Genomic DNA, 18,502 nt, shown 5'->3' with positions numbered 1-18,502 from the left:
GTAGATGCTTACTGTGAGCATTTCAAAATGTTTACAAGTTTTTTGAATAATATATGGTCACTGTAATTATTTATATGATTGCGGTAATCATAATTTGGTAATGTTAAGATTCAGTGGAGAAATGATCTTAGTGGAGAAAGAATTTTATCTCTAGAAACCAAAAGCGGGTTTATAACATTTTGTTTTCCAATCGTAAAGTTTTATCTCAGGTCATGTTTTGCTCTGCTGTCTAGGATATTTAATTAATCGGGTTTCTGATTTAATCGGTTAACAGAACAAATAATTAATCGGATATTAATAGGTGAATTTTAAATTATTCTATTAACCGAATAATTTCTATTTAAATTTTAAACTGAAAATAAAAGCACGAATTTTCTATACTTAATTAATTTAAACAAAATCAAAATTTTTTTAATGTTTAAAATTTTAAAAAAAAATTTTTTTCCAAATTGTTTTTTTAATTTTTTTTAAAAAAAGTTTTTTCAACATTTTTTTTTTAAATTTCTTTAATTAATTTTTTTGGAAAATGAATTTATGAAAAAAAAAATTTTTTTGATGAAAAAAAAATTCGGGTTAAAAAATATTTTTTCCGATTTTGACACATTGTATGTCCAACTTACTATGGTCTTATATACGTCGTTGCAAAGGCCTTTGAAATATCTATCATTAGATATCCATATTGTCTATATTAATGACTTAGTAATCCAGATATAGGTCAAAAATAGGTCAACAATCGAGGTTGTCTTAGTTTTTTCCTTATACCTCAGCCATTTGTGGACCGATTATGTCGATTTTAAATAGCGACCGAGCCGGAAGAATTTCGGAGATATTGATGTATCACTCGTGTATGTAAATTATTTGGGGGCTTCAGAAAGTTGATTTCAACACACAGACGGACAGACGGACATGGCTATATCGATTCCGCTATCTATAACGATCCAGAATATTAAACTTTGTGGGGTCGGAAATGAAAAATGTGGAAATTACAAACGGAATGACAAACTTATATATACCCTTGCCAGTCATTGTGAAGGGTATAATAAACAAAACATAACAATTCAACCAAAAAGTAAATAATTTTCTTTAGTTTCAATAAAACTCGACTTGGTAAAAACTCTAGCTGATTGTAGATGTTGGTGAAATCGTAAGTAATGCATGGTATAGCCTATTCTCACCTTCGTGAGAAGGGTATATTTAAGTTTGTCATTCCGTTTGTAATTTCTACATTTTTCATTTCCGACCCTATAAAGTATATATATTCTGGATCCTTATGGATAGCGGAGTCGATTGAGCCAGACGGACATGTCTGTCTGTACGTCCGTCTGTCTGTTGAAATCAATTTTCTTAAGACCCCAGATATCTTCGGGATCCAAATCTTCAATAATTCTGTCAGACATGCTTTCGAGAATTTTGCTATTTAAAATCAGCAAAATCGGTCCACAAATGGCTGAGATATGAGGGAAAAACCAAGAAAACCTCGATTTTTGACCTATATCTGGATTACTAAGACATTAATATAGACAATATGGATATCTAATGATAGATATTTCAAAGACATTTGCAACGACGTATATAAAACAATAGTAAGATGGACCCAAAATGGAAAAAAAAATTTTAACCCGAATTTTTTTTCACAAAAAAAAAAAAATTTTTAAATAACAATCCAAAAAAAATTTTTTTCCAAAAAATTAAAAAACCACTGGAAAAAAATTAAATTTTGTTAACCTAAAAATATTTAAAATTTTGAAGTATAATTTGGTGAAGGGTATATAAGATTCGGCTCAGCCGAATATAGTACTCTTACTTTTTTTTTTTTTAATTTTTCTAAGCATATAAATTCCTACATATACCATTGGAGTTCTTTTTGTATTTTTTTTCAGAATATTTTTTATAATTTCGATAAGTTCTGATAAAATACTTGTTTCAGTAATGTCTCCAGTTTGGTCTATTATCATGTCAGTTGTTGAATATTAAAAAAAAATTTTACTTTGACATTTGTATTTGAATTACAAAAAAATATGTTAAAGAGCAATAAAAATAAATTTCGGTTAATCGACACAAAGTAATCGGTTTTTTTCAACATTACTAGACTTGCGTTAATGTTTCTTACTGATTCAATATGGTCTTTATTGATTTTAAGTTGTTTTTTCTCTGGGTGTACAAACATACATATTTATCATTTGTGTTTTTTAGCTAAATAAGCTAATTTGCTTTCCCTATATAAAAAGTAGATATAGAAGCAATTTTTGTCCAATGTATTTTGACCAACACTTTGAAAAGCTTTGAAAAACAAATTTAAAATTTCGTGTTCATAAAACTATTATACGATAGTCTATTATTATTTTATTACAGATGATTTAGCTTTGAAGTATGTTAACATAGGATTATGTATGTATGTTTTATTAGACAAAAATGTTTAAGTATTCAAAGCTAGGAACCAAATATAAAGCTCTTTACGACATTGTTCCTGGTATGGCATACAGAGGTCAGCATTGTGAAAAGAGGATTCCGTATTGCCAACCTTTATTAACTAGTTAAAAATTTATGAAATTTTTTTAAATATAAAAAAGTTATATATTTGGATGTGTCGAATCTTATGAAGTTTTTTAGTAAAATGTATTTTTATCATGGAATTATTAATTTGTGTCTGTAACATTTTAGATGCACTGACAAATATTTGTCTGTTTCAATCGTAATTCATCTTAACCAAATGAATTTCTATTACTTGATTTAAAAACATCTATCTACACAATCAAATCATTAGATGTGCAGCAAATACGGTTGCCAAATTGAATCTGTTTTCTCTGTATATATCGAGCCCTTGCGCCAAATTATCGTAAGCGACAGTTTTAAAATTTTTTTTTATTGCAGAAATTAAAATTTTATGGACCGACTGATGTTATAGTGTTCTCAGAATATCAAAATTGTTAATAACTTACAAAATATAGGGGGTAAGATTTTATCGTAAGTCAATGTTTATATTTTACAGTAAACGAATTTTATCGTAAGCGACATACACAGTGGTATAGAAAAAAAGCGGAAAATAAATCTGTAACTTCTAAATGGTTAAATTGTTTTGAATAAAATTTCACATGCGCAAAGAAGAAGTGTTGCCGAGTTTAAGTTGTGAACGTGGACCCCATGCACATAGGTCTGGCGAACCACATTTTTTGGCCAAAACTCAAAACTCTTTTTCCTATATTTGTTGTTAGGATGTAGTAGCAAACACTTCAGATAAACAAAAAAAATATTTTGTTTTTACAAACTTCAATTAACCGTTATTCTATGAAGGGAGAAAGTTCAATGTTTTAAGTGCAGTGGTAAACTGAAACACGTGGTGTAATTTTTTGTTTTCTTTGAGTCACATATTACACGAAAATAAATAAACTTTTTAAGTCAGTTAGTTATGGATATTAATGACGATGGAAAGTAGTTAAATTTTTAATAGTGAAATATTCAATAAAAATTATGGTAATAAGAAATTACATAAAAAACTTTCATAACCTAAAAATCAGTGATTTTAACTTTTTATAAAAAAAAAATAGTATATAACTTATATAATTTCAACCGATTTCAACCAACCAAAAACGCACAAAATTACAGTGATATTTTGTGCTTACGAATCATCAATAACTTTCTGCTAGTTTTTGCTTATTTTGAAGAAATCAATTTTTGTTTCAGGATACTTTTACTTCAAAAATTGTGATTTACTCAGAATTTGGCAGAGTGGAAGTAAAAAACAAAAAAAAAAATTAAATTATTAAAAACTTAAAAAATATTATGTTTTTTGTTATTAATTGTATCATTTGTATGAATTTATGTATATAAGTGAATATTTTAGTTTTGGCCAAAAAAAGTGGGTCGCCAGACCTACATATGTGCCATGGGCCCACCAGGGGCGCGACCAAGGGCCTTCAAAGTAGGACACCTCGGGTATGTTACATTTTTAAAACGATATTATTTTTATACCCTTCAGCTTCGTGAGAAGGGTATATATAAGTTTGTCATTCCGTTTGTAATTTCTACATTTTTCATTTCCGACCCTATAAAGTATATATATTCTGGATCCTTATAGATAGCGGAGTCGATTAAGCCATGTCCGTCTGTCTGTCTGTCTGTCTGTCTGTCTGTCTGTCTGTCTGTCTGTCTGTCTGTCTGTCTGTCTGTCTGTCTGTCTGTCTGTCTGTCTGTCTGTCTGTCTGTCTGTCTGTCTGTCCGTCTGTCTGTCTGTCTGTCTGTTGAAATCAGTTTTCTGAAGACCCCAGATATCTTCGGGATCCAAATCTTCAATAATTCGGTCAGACATGCTTTCGAGAATTTTGCTATTTAAAATCAGCAAAATCGGTCCACAAATGGCTGAGATATGAGGAAAAAACCAAGACAACCTCTATTTTTGACCTATTTTTTACCTATATCTGGATTACTAAGACATTAATATAGACAATATGGATATCTAATGATAGATATTTCAAAGACATTTGCAACGACGTATATAAGAATATAGTAAGTTGGACCTACAATGGGTCAAAATCGGGAAAAAAAATTTTGAACCCGAATTTTTTTTTTTAAAAAAAATTGAAAAAACAAAAAAAAAAATTTTAAAATTTAAAAAAAAAAAAATTTTAAATTTAAAAAAAAAAAAAATTTAAAATTTAAAAAAAAAAATTTTAAATTTAAAAAAAAAAAATAATTAAATTTAAAATAACAAAAATTTTTTTTTTCAAATAATTCAAAAAACAACTGGAAAAAAAATTAAATTTTGTTTACCTAAAAATATTTAAAATTTTGAAGTATAATTTGGTGAAGGGTATATAAGATTCGGCACAGCCGAATATAGCACTCTTACTTGTTTGATTTGAGTTCCGATTTCAAAAAAAATACACACATATAATCTTCTCATCGAGCACTACAAAAAACCTCGTCGTAGCTATCAATTATCTCTTATAGCTTATGAGATATTCGCATTTGAAAACTAAATTTTCAACATTTTTACCCACCCTACTCCAGTTTATTGATAACAGCGTATCCAAATATTTCCCGATTTTCTACAGTTTTCCTTTATTGGACTAACAACACATGTATGTATCAAATAGAAAAATAATAGTTTAAAAATAATGACTAAGTCCAAAGTTATATGTATTTGAATTTAAACAATTTTAAAAAGGCGATTTTTCGCAAATTTTTTGGGAAAAAAGAACTTTTTTCTTTTTAAGTTATCACAAAAAATTTCTAAGAGGATGTTTAAGGAATTTATATTTTCTGAAAGCTAAGTTTCCATAAAATATTTTAAAGGAAAACAAATTTCAAAATTGGTGTTACCGAGGGGACCAGGTCCTATCAAAAAACACCTATTTTTTAAGTAAAATAAAACATTAGAGCAAAAAAAATTCTTAAATCGCATATTCGATATCAAAATATAGTAACCGATTTTAGGTGGCTCAATATGATTCTAATTATTTTGTAAAGGGTCCCGATAACCTCGACCCTGGTATGGATATTATAGTCAAAAAACTAAAAATTCCCATTTTTGGAATTTTTCAACACTTTTTTGGGAATTGCGGGATTGCTGATGATAAATTTCAAAATTCGTTTTTATCTTTCCATTTTAAATAGAAAAATCTACATAACTGTGAAATTTCATTAAAAACTACTTATAAATAAAAATTTAATTTCAATTCAAAAAATGTTTATCTATGCAAAAATTCCATAAAAAAATGCTTTTTTTTCATATTTTTCAATAAAGTATTCCATGAATTTTTAATTGTCAAAAGTTATAAATATTTTTGAAAAATAGACAAATAGCTTGAACGAAATTATATTAATCCCATCATAACATTTTTAATTCTATGTATAAATTTCAAAATAATCCAAAAAAACCTTCTCCTGTAAAATATGTGTTTTGTCGCTTACGATAATTTGGCGCTAAGGGCTCGATATAACCAACTAAAATAAGGGAATTTTGGGGTGGGGGAAATCTTGGTTTGGAGGCATGTTATATTACTGAAGATACTTCAAACATGGGCTTATTCTAGCTTATTTTTAAAATTAAATTCCATTTCTATTTCTAAGGTTTCTTAGTTTTAAAAAAATTATTAAGTGGCAACCACATGGAAAACCGCAAGCTTATTTATTACATTTTTTTAAACATTTTGTAATACGTAAGTATTGTAGAAAAACGTAAAACAATTGCTGTAAACATAAGTCTACATGTGTTCCTTTCAATTGTATTTGTTAGGTTGTTTGTGCTCTTTCAACGGAAATAAAAAAATACTTACACGTTTCCGTCTTTATACATGAAAATGAGAAATAAGGAATTCTTCCCTAAACCAGTGTGATTATGAACTTTTTTTATATTTTACTTATATTCGAATTTTTTGTTATACCGACTGAAAAATTGTTGGGGTTTGAGTTGGCTTTTGTGAAAACTGCATACATACTTGTATAATTAAAAGTAATTTATTGGCAGCAACATAATGTTTGGCATAAGAATTTATGTGTTTACATATGAGTAAATATCCGGCAAACAGAAAACTTACATACAAGAAAATGTTATTTTGGCCTGTTTTACACAATTTGTTTTTTATTTTTATTTAAAGTAATATTCTTCATCTTGTGAAGTTTTTAAAAACCTCTTTCCCCCGTATTCATTACCTACCCACAGTATGATTTATAATATTTGCTTAATTTAATGAACTGTACCAGAGAAAGTCAACACATTACACTTTGGGTAATAACAATAGAGTGAACGTTTTTTTAATGAATTTCATTGAACGTAATCAAAATTACTGTTTAGTATAGTGGCATTTATTATATTTTTGTTTTACAAAATAATAAATTTCTCAATTTCTTATGTGTTTTTATTATTATGTCACGCGCTGTACTTACTGCCAACATGTCTTATATATATAATATTATGAAAGAAATTGTTAAACATTTGTGGTTTCCAAAATAAAAAAGAGGTTGAAGGAAAGCAGAAAGTGTAGCTTATACAAACATACATGAATTTTTGGTTTTTATATGCTCTTGTCACACGCTCTTACAACACTCAGATGTTGGCTTGTGAGTTTGAACCAATTCAAATGAGTAAAAATTAATGATTAATTGCAGTAAAAACTTTAAAATATGCTTTTAAAAAAACAAACTTTTACATAATTTTTAACCAAAAAAAATTTACCTTAATTTTCAAATAAAAATCGTTGTCTATTGGATCTGAAAACATTTTTAAACATGGAAAATGTTCTTTCGACAACAACTGATGTTACAGGAGCAAATTTAAAAGACAATATTTCTTTAACACTTAGAACGGTTAAGTTTGAATTAGAACTAAAATTTGATATTTAGATGGAGCTATTATTAAAATAGTGCTTATTTTATATTAAAACAAGTAAGAGAGCTAGCTTATATACCCTTCACCTAATTATACTTCAAAATAAAAAATTTAAATATTTTTAGGTGAACAAAAATTTTTTTTCAGTTTTTTCATTTTTTGTATAAAAAAAAATTTTGAATTGTTATTTTAAATTTAAAAAAAAAATTTCTGTTTTTTAAATTTTTTTTTTGGTGAAAAGCCATCTATTTTTCAATTTTGAATTTTAAACAAAGGAAGTAAAAACCTGTAACACAACAGCGAAAAATAAGTAAGACATTTGTTTTTGATAAACTCAAAATATGCTATTAAACAGTAAAATATGCTCTAAAAATGTAAAATATGACATAAATATGCTCTTAAAACAAATATATGGAATTTCAACATTTTTTCAAGTTTTTTAACAATATTATGATCACTGTAATTTTGTATATGATTGCGGTAACTATAATGTGATTGTAGAAAATAAGTATGTATATGTTTGTGACAACTATTTTTATGATCAAGGATTTACCATATTATGAACATGAGTGCCATAATGGAGTGGGTCGGTCTCTATGGACGAAAAAAAGGTTGAGTCAGTCACCACCTAGGATTAAAGATATGTTAATAACATTTCCAAAAATATAAAAAATATTTTTTTGCCACGCCTAGAAATACCTCCCTTTTTGTTTTGAATGAATAATAGAACATTTTAAAATGTCTGTAAAAAGCAAATATTTTATATAATAAAATGCTCTTTATTCCTGCATAGCCACAATTACTCATTTTGGTGAAGGATCCGAGATATCAGAAGTCGCGCATAGAATATGACGTCGAATTAAAAAATCGTCTAAGGGCCATTTTCTCATTAGGTGATTATCTTTTTTCCCATCGAAAAACTGCAGATTAAAGAAATTTGGTTTTCTCAATGTCTTATTTGCTTCTATTCTGTTTCAAAGCTAACCCGACCTCATTTGCCAATTATTTATCGTACAGATAAATTTAATCAGCTGACTGCTGTTCATAGTTTTAATGTGTTTGTGTTTTTGTAAACGAAATTAAATATATAAATCTATTTAATTTCGTTTACAAAAACACAAAAAGTTTAATAGAGGAATTATGATTAATTTGATGGAGGATGAACTCGAAGAACATGAGTTCCAAATGAATGCTGAAAGAGTTTATTTATTTTTCAAAAGATTCCGGCTGTCGATGGCCACATTAAACAGCTGATTTATGTAAACATGTTGTCACTTGAAGGCAGTGTTCCCAACTTTCACATCTATTTTGAGAGTATTGCCAACTGAAAATAATGTTTTTTGTTGGTATATTGAGAAAACCAAAATTGTTAACGGACAGTTTAGCGGCCTAATAAATTTATGTCGACATTTAGTAACAGGCAGTTTGTCGATACATTGGGAAAACGGGCCTAAGAGTGAAATGTAGCTGCCGTCAAGCCACAAACACTGATATATGATATGTTACGATCGGACCTAAAATGGCGTTGTAGTAATTAAAAATTAAAAAGGGCGGTATTTCTAGGCGTGGCAAAAAAATTATGGTTTTGGTAATAACGTTTCCAACTAATTCTAGGGGGTAACAGCTCAACTTTTTTTCGACCCACCCTAGTGCCATAATCATGTAAATAGTTACAGTAACTACATAATATTGTCAAAACACTTGTACAAATTTTTGAAATGCTTACAGTAAAGATGTATAGCTATATTTATACCCTACACCACCATAGTGGGGAGGGTATAATGCGTTTGCGGAGATGTTTGTAACGCCCAAAAATATTTCTAACTTAACCGATCGATTAGACGATGTCCGTCCGTCTGGCTGTCCATGTAAACCTTGTGCGCAAAGTACAGGTCGCAATTTTAAAGATATTTCGATAAAATTTGGACGAAGCCTATCGAAATCGGTCCGTTATTCACATAGTCCCCATACAAATGTCCTCCCGAAATTGGTCCTTAATGGTCATAAATGTTTAATTCAAACAGAGGTATCTACACAAATTTTGCTCTAAATAAGTTTTATATTATTTTTTAACAATATTATAGTCACATTAACTATACATACGATTGTGGTAACCATAATATGGTAAATTTATGCTTCACATGATTGTATCAATCATAAAATGGTTACAGTAATTTCACGGCTTATGGCATAATCTTAGAACAACATATTATGATATAATAATTCATCGTAAAAATGGTTGTCACAAACATATACTTGTGTACTGTAACCATATATATGGTTGATATAATCATGTGAATCGTAAATTAACCATATTATGGTTACCACAATGTTAAAAAAACTTGCAACAATGTTGAAATGGTTACAGTAAACATGCACAACTATATTTTTTCTCTGCGTGTGTGATCACTGCAAAGGATAGTTTGGAACCGCAATCTGAAGGAGGTTTTGCGCAGTTTCGTAAACGTGGACAAATCATGGCACCATTATAACACCTCAGAGACCAATGAACAGTCAAATCTAAAGTTGGCTATAGATTCGAAACGGTAACGCTTATTTGTATTATTTCGGTAAATGTATTTTAACGGTGACGGTAGTTGAGATAAAAGTGTATTTTAAGAGGTAGAGGTAGTTTAGAAGATTAAGGCGAGTCTGTAAGTCAACAGTTTATTTGGAATGCATGAGGTGTCATTCACATAGTTAACCTTGAAAAGAACAGATAACCTGCGTATATTATTTGCAGCTGTTGGAACGATTCGACATAGATTTAAAGAAAAAACTATCACATTTGGCGAAAAAAAGTACTTTCGGCTACGAACTGCTACCCAATCGATCATATTCTCCAGATTTTGCTCCAGCGACTATTTGCTATTTACAAACATGAAGAAATGGCTCGACATTAAGAGATTTGTGTTGAATAAAGAGGTCATAACTGAAGGATGGAATTAAAAGTATCCTGTCCATAGAAACGGTCTCACCCTAATGTATATGTTTTATAAATCACAAAAGTATTACTTCGCTGTATCATGACAAAACATTAAAAACAGGATTTGTGGTTTGTTTGGTTCATATGTGTGGTGTTTTTCTTCCATTCTACTCGGTACTTATGATGGCAATTTTTTGTTTGCATTTGATGTTAAAATTCTCTTTGATTTTGGACAAATATATACAACTTTGGAGGTTTTTGTATTAAAATTTAGTTACATGCAACAGTGACAATGACACGAAAAAGAGAATACGTGAATAGAAAAGAAATTATGGATGAAATAAAGTCAGATACAAGAATAATGTATTTAAATCAGGGAAAGGCAAAACATGGGCGCCGCGTTTTTCATTTACTCTTCTCTTATGTACGTGTACACCAGTGATGTTAACCGTACGGTAATTACCGTATTGTACGGTAATTTTGACCTCCGTACGGTAGGCAGGTAATTTCTACATTTGTACGGTAATTTTAAAAAGTTAAAATTTTTAAGAATTTGTATATCCCAAAAGTAATATTTCCAGAATGGGTCTACATATGATATACATGCTTCTCATTAAAATAACCATACAATTTTGAGGATGATGATTAACACCGCTAAACAAAATATATCTAGGCGGTAAAGTAATCGCAAGTCTTTCAAGTATGGATATTTCAACATACAAATTAGTATTAAAAACTGATTGCAACATTTTTTTGAATGAAATCAAATGCAATCATTAAAAACATTGACGTAATAAATCCCCAATTGTTCGATACCAATATTTCTGTAATTCCATTAGTTTTGCATTTCCCAGAAGAAGATAGATGTTGATAAAAATGATTTACAAACTTGGTCCTATATTCAAAATCCTCTATCTTTGATATTTACGAAAATTACTTTTTGATGGTAAAATGTTCAGTAAAACAGCCCTCATCTATGGTGTGAATTTCTTACAAACATATTTAGTCAATTCACAAGGTCTCTTATCAGTCATATTTTGATAATGTCCTAATATATGATGACTCAGCGGCTCGGCTTAAAGTACTCTTAGGCATTCGGCGCAGGTCTCTGCTGGTTGGTTACGATAACACAGTAAACATAGCATACGGAGTAGTATGCTATGTTTATTGTGTTATTTTAGGACATTTTTTGCTTGAAAAGCAGTAAAAACCATTGTGAAATATTAGGAAAATATGACATGATAAGAGACCTTGTGAATTGACCAATTGTTTCTTGCTGTTTTATTTGCATTTTTGTTATTTCTCTATGTTTTACAATTATTTCTTTCCTAATGCAAAAGCATCTATCTTTTCAAATAATTAATTTTCAAATATTTTTTTGGAATAATTACCATGAAAATATTTTACTTTTTTGTTTTTGGAAAATATAATTTCCATGGCATAAAAATAAATGGTTAAAGTTGGAGTTTGCTTAAAAAAGTGTCTAGTTTTAAAGTGTTTTTTTTATCTTATGTTGTATTATTAGCCATTATCTTAAATAAATCACGTTAAAAACTGACAGATGGCATAAATGAAATCAAAATAATTTAATTCTATTAAAATTCTAAAAACCAAAAAAAAAACAGTTTTTTGGTTTCCCTGAAAAGTTGTGTTTCTTAAGATAGAGAGTTTTGAATATAGGCCCTCGATATATTGAATTATAAATATAAACCAGTTTCAATAATAAAATATTATTTTTGTACAAATCTTTGTATACGGTAATTTTACCTAAAAAACGGTAATTTTTTTAGGGCTGTACGGTAATCGAAATTAAAAAGTTAACATCGCTGGTGTACACACGCATTGTAGAGAAATAAACAACTTTTAATCAGTCTAGCTTGAGAACTCAAACAAGCAGGTTGTGTATCGTTTTTTTATCGCACAATTTAAGAATCAGCGTTGCCAGTGAAAAAAAAAATGTCCCAACTTTTGAAGATGTATGATGAACACTATGAGATTTTACATTTTTAATTGGGGAAAAGAGACGAAAGTTTACTGGCAACACCGATTCGAGGTGAGAGCGGAGAGAGTGTATAACTAATACAGTCGTAAAATGCAATAGTATAGGTTGCCTTTCCCTGATTTAAATGGTTAGGATATTGTAGTAAATTCATAGAAAATTTTTGTAATGGATTTAAGAAATGTTGAAATGTTAAAAATAGTACAAAACCCAGCAACGACTTGCATAACTTCACTATTAGGTGCGGATTTTAGGCCATAGCTGTTTAAAAAATGGGGCCATGAACGGAGTAAAATTGTCTCCGATTAGGGTATTAATTCGACCAATGATCGTTCGATTAATCGAATAATTTCTTACGAATAATTATTCGTACAATTTAAAAATGGACATTTTCGAATAACGAATAATTCGAAGAATTTTATGTAGACTAATCGAATAAAACGAATAAATGTTCATATATATTTAAATTTAATAAATTGCTTAAAATTGTTCATAATTCCAAATTTAAATAAATAATAATGACTTACAAAAATTGTATTGTTTCTGAATTTCGACAAATAACTAAAGATAAAGGGACTTTCGATCTCTGTTGATGAGTGTTCCGATAGCTTCTTCTATAAATATATAAATATTACTACAAGAAGTACAATTCTAAAAACAAATCTTTAAAAATTTTTAACTTAGAACTTGAACCAATGAAAATAAAAGGTATGGAATAAAATATTTGTTATTTAGCTGGCGAAATATTAGAAGAATCGCAATTAATATCAAAATATTAACTTAGATTAAAGTGGAGTTGAATGTGATGGAGAATGTGATTTTGAAGCGGTCGTCGAAAGTGATATTGAGGATGACATTTATAATAATTACATTGAAATAGATGAAGGCCATGATCTTAAAATATATGTATATAAGTGATGTTATTAACCGCGTACGTAAGTGTTTCAAAATATTTAATAAATATAATGATAAACACAAATATTGCAAACTAACGTTTTGTTGCAAGAAAATCATGGAGTTTGTCTTATACAAGATTTTGAACATCTTTGTCTAACATGGTAATAAACTTTTTGCGTATTTGTAAATGCGTTAATCATGCACTGCCTGACTTCATATTAGCCACGTTCACTGACGATGATATCAAACCTTGGACAGATTCCCTTTATTGTGTAATTCCCCAAGACCACTATATTAAGCAAAGATTCGGCTTGATGTATAATACAATTTGTTATAAATAATTTAGAAATAGTGAATAATTAATTTACTAAAGAATTAGTTACTCAATTTAAAACCCGAATTAATGAATGACGTAAAAGAGTTCTTAATACGTTTATATTGGATTTGAATTCAGGATGATGTCCAACTAGCTCAAATTTTTTAAAGCATAGCTCCAAAACGGAAACTAAAGGGTTTGCTAGTCAATTGTTTTATAGATTGTTCGGGAGTTAATCTGATCAGAATATTTCGAATTATTCGATCCAGTTAAAATCTCTTATTCGTATTGTTCGTTTTATTCGAACAATAGAAAAATCGAATAATTCGATTACCCTATCTCCGATATTAAAAAATACTGCATAATAAGAAAAAACTTAAGTTCAAAATTCGATAGTTGTATGACGAATAAAACCCATTTGTTTTGTATCGTATGGATATATGAACAGCTGTGCGAGATAATCAGGAAGTGGATCATGTGACCAAAAATGTCATTAAGTTGTCACTTAATTTCCAATAAATTTTAGATTCAGTTTAGTCACACTTTTATAATTTATCTTTTATTTTTATTTCTGTTTAATTTAAATGAAGAGAAAGTCCATAGATTTCATTATCAAATCAACATTTAACTCAAACTCCTACACAATGCCAAACAATTTGAGTACGTGATTCTAGTAAATCCGTATCTTTTTTTCCTGCATTTAGCTGTAGCTAAAAAAAACAAATAAGTCTCTAGATAATTACAGTACATTCTTTATTAGTACAAGTATAAAATTGAATGAAGGGAGGTACTACTTGCAGATGCCAGTTAATGTGTGTAAGGAAAAACTCATTGGGGCAGTTGCAAATAAATCCACAATTAAGTGAAGTTTTCATTAAGAGTTGGGTCTTTATTCCACCAACTAATTGCTATAAGAAAACGTCGTAGAAATAAACAAAAAATAACAATCTACTCCTATGGTTTAATGCTTTAAAAGGAGTCACGTATACGAGTACCAATGTGTTAATAATTAAATGTTGAGTCTTTGTTTGTATTTATACTATCCTATATTTATTTCATTTTGTTAATATTTATTTTACTTTTAAAAATCTGGAGACGCCCTGTCTCCAGGAGAGAAATTTACCACCCTCCCTCAGTGTGAAAGTCAGCGAATAAGTTATTGTATGCTTAAAATTGTTGCACGCTTCTCAAAATATACTTACAACATTGCTAAAAGGTATAAAACTATAACTATAACATATGGTGAAATAAATGGCAATAAAAAACTGAAGGGAAAACGGATGGTTGGTTACGAAGGGCTCCTATAAAAATTGTTTAACCCTTTGTCGGCCGACGGTACTTATAAGTACCATAACAATAATAAGCTTACAAAATGAAAACAAAACATATTTTGACCCTTTTTGCCCAAAAGTACTTTGAAGTACACTATCATCTTTAGAATATTATATTTTTTTGCCTATTTTCAAACTCGCTTATCCAGAATAACGGTGTATTATTTCATGATCTCATTGTGTTGTTTATTTATGTTGTGATGACAAAAAATAATGTATCGTAAAATACAATAAAATAGACTTGTAATAGAAAATTTTATAAAATTTACAAAACTAATCAATATATTAATAAAATGTCAATTAAAATCTATGAGTTTTTTTTATCTTTTGGCTGATGCTGGTACCAGTTCCCTTTTGGATATTTACAGGTCCCTTTCGGTACCTTGCAGGTCCTCCACAAAGTTAAAATTTTGTAAATAATTTCCTTATTTTCAATATTTCATAACAAAAATATAACTTTTTCAAAGATTTAAAGCCTTGGTCCCCAAAGGGGTTAAATTGTAGTGAACTTTGCTATGAAAAAGACATAGCTTATCTAAGTTCCTGCGATATTTTTTCTAACACTCAGTGATTGATGTTTTTAATAATTTAGAATCATTCTGGAATGTGCCTTATTTCGATAGTTAATGAAGTCTAAATGCTGTAGCGCTTTAATTTCTGTTTGCTCTCCCAATATTGAAGTTACAGGCACTCTACCTCAATGTTAGCTGACTAAGGACTGAGATCGAAAAATTCATAACACATGTTTTTCATTAAAACTTTTAACCCAAGTACTATTTGATTTTTTTTTTATCAAGTTACAGTTATTATGTTTAAAGTCAATTGTGTTCATTTGTTCCTAATCTGATAATCAGATTCTGATTAAAATGAGTGACGAGAAATTATTAAATATTTTCAACAAAACTCAACTTGGTCCTACAAAAAGTTGGCCAAACAATCAAAGGTCTGTCGTCAAACTGATTCCAATGTCATTAAACAGTATCGGGAGATCTTGTCCGTTGATAGAAAACCTGGTTCAGGAGCTCAAAAAAGAGCTCCCGCTTTCCGGTAGGAATGCAGTCCGCTTAGCTCAGTACTCTGACTATTTGGAACGAAAAGTTAAAGCCAATACAGGTTTAAAAACATACAAGGCTTAAAAAGTTCCTGACAAAAACTCTGCTAAAAATTTAGAGGCCAAAGACAGAGCACGGAAATTAAAGTCAAATTTTATAAAACAAAAAAATATACCTGCAGAATAATGGATGACGAAACGTATCGTATGGTATGGAAAGCGATATACAGTTGCGTCAAAAGAAGCCAAACATTTGTTACAAAGGGCTCTATAAATACCGAAATTTACATCGAGGAATGTTTACAAAAGAGGATGCTTCTATTCATAAGACTTCTTAATGTGTCCACATATTTTTGGCCTGATTTGGCATTCTGTCTGTAAGTTATTCAAGGTCTTGAGTGGTACAAGAACAGCAATTTGTACCAAGAGAGGCAAATCCTCCAAACTACCTGTAGCTAAGGCCAGTGGAGAGATATTGAACTCTTATTAACAGAGAATTGAAGTGCACAAAAAGGTGTCCAAAAGTGTGGTAGATTTTAAACGGAGATGGACTACCTGTTCGAACAAAGTGACAGTAAACACTATAAAAACCTTAATGGAAGGGTTCCCGGAAAAGGTCCATAAATTCATCTCTATTGATTAGAACTATAAAAATAATATTTTTTGTAAGTTGTAATAAACATTTCAATCAAATAAAAAAAAAAATCAAAACTGTAGGTAGTGGTTTCATTTTTATTATACCCTTCACCTTTTTGAGAAGGGTATATACATATAAGTTTGTCATTCCGTTTGTAATTTCTACAATATAATTTTCCGACAATATAAAGTATATATATTCTGGATCCTTATAAATTGCGGAGTCGATTAAGACATGTCCGTCTGTCTGTCTGTTGAAATCAATTTTCTGAAGACCCCAGATATCATCGGGATCCAAATCTTGAATAATTCTGTCAGACATGCTTTCGAGAAGTTTACTATTTAAAATCAGCAAAATCGGTCCACAAATGGCTGAGATATGAGGAAAATACCAGGACAACCTCGATTTTTGATCTATATATGGATTACTAAGTCATTAATATAGACAATATGGATATCTAATGATAGATATTCAAAGACCGTATATAAGACCATAGTAAGTTGGACCTACAATGGATCAAAATCGGAAAAAATATTTTTTAACCCGAATTTTTTTTTTCACCAAAAAACAAAAATTAAAAACAAACATTTTTTTTTTAATTTAAAAAAAAAATTTTTAAATTTAAAAAAAATTTAAAATAACTATTTGAAAAAAAGTTTTCCAAAAAATTAAAAAAACAACTTCGGAAAAAAAAATAAATTTTGTTTATTTAAAAAAATTTAAAATTTGTATTTTGAAGTATAATTTGGTGAAGGGGATATAAGATTCGGTATAGCAGAATATAGCCTCTTACTTGTTAACATATATGTTTGTTAAGATTTTTTCGATCTCAGTCCTTAATAGTATTAAAGCTGCAAAGAACAAGGTTGCCAAAGAGATATATAACAATCCTCTAAAAAGGTAAGAATTGCTCCAAAAAATTTTGCATGACTTTGTAATAATTTGGTAATTATAGTACAACCTTTTATCCATACTTTCAGTAATGCACACACGAAAAATTGTAACAAAGAATCAATATAACTCTCAGTTATTTTATGATTTGTCCATTAGCCTATAGCCTATAGTTCAACATTACTTAAATCTATTTAATAGTACCATGGAGACATATGTCTCTAAATTCGATGGCCAAACAGCAAACCGGGTTTTTGTGGAAGCATTAAGACTACGAAAATTCCATGATTCTGAGTTGATTTGGTGAAGTACTGTATCTAAAGTTCAAAGTTTCTTAAAGAGAGAAATCCATGGTAAATATAAAGTTCATTTGTTTTTCCTGAAATTTGTGCAAAGGTACCTTTTCCTATAAAAAATTATTTCAAATCGATAATTTTTTAATGAGCCGTATTTCGATAGATTTCGAAGTCTATATGCTGTAGCACTTATTTTCTGTTTGCTGTTCCTATATTGAAGTTTTAGCCTTTCCAATACATATATAAATAAAAACCAAAATGGGCAACTCTAGTAACAACAAAAAGACATTAAACAGTAGGACCTACATTTATATTTTTTTTTATAACACTCATATTAACAACACGAATTTACTTTACTGTCAGTCTGAAGAAATATTGGAAGCAGGGGTATTGTTCTTTCTTATTTTTTGTATTTTAGTATTTATTTTTCATCTTTTATTTTTATTTTTTTACTGCTTTTGTAGCCTTTGGGGTGTAATAACCATAATGATACAAACATTATGAATATCAAGGTTAAAATAGGTCAAAGACTTTTACACACATCCACATCCACACTCACTATGCTCAAATGTACATAAATACTAAATAGCATACAAATCTCACACAGATACATAATTATATCCATCCATAACAACTTACATATTTCATCACTAAGATGAGCGTCAAAGTGATAAGGTCACCTTTCGTTCTATTTATCCAAAAATGCAAATAGTATTGGTTGAGACTAGAGATGCCAATTCCAAATCCCAATATTTGTGAAAATTAACCCGAGATTAAGAAATCCCGCGAAATTACGAGATTTTTGATATTCTAGGAAATACCTAGAAAGCT

Source organism: Calliphora vicina, chromosome 1 (assembly GCF_958450345.1).
Source record: "Calliphora vicina chromosome 1, idCalVici1.1, whole genome shotgun sequence".
In the NCBI taxonomy this organism is placed as follows: domain Eukaryota; kingdom Metazoa; phylum Arthropoda; class Insecta; order Diptera; family Calliphoridae; genus Calliphora; species Calliphora vicina.
This window is presented reverse-complemented; position numbering follows the sequence as displayed.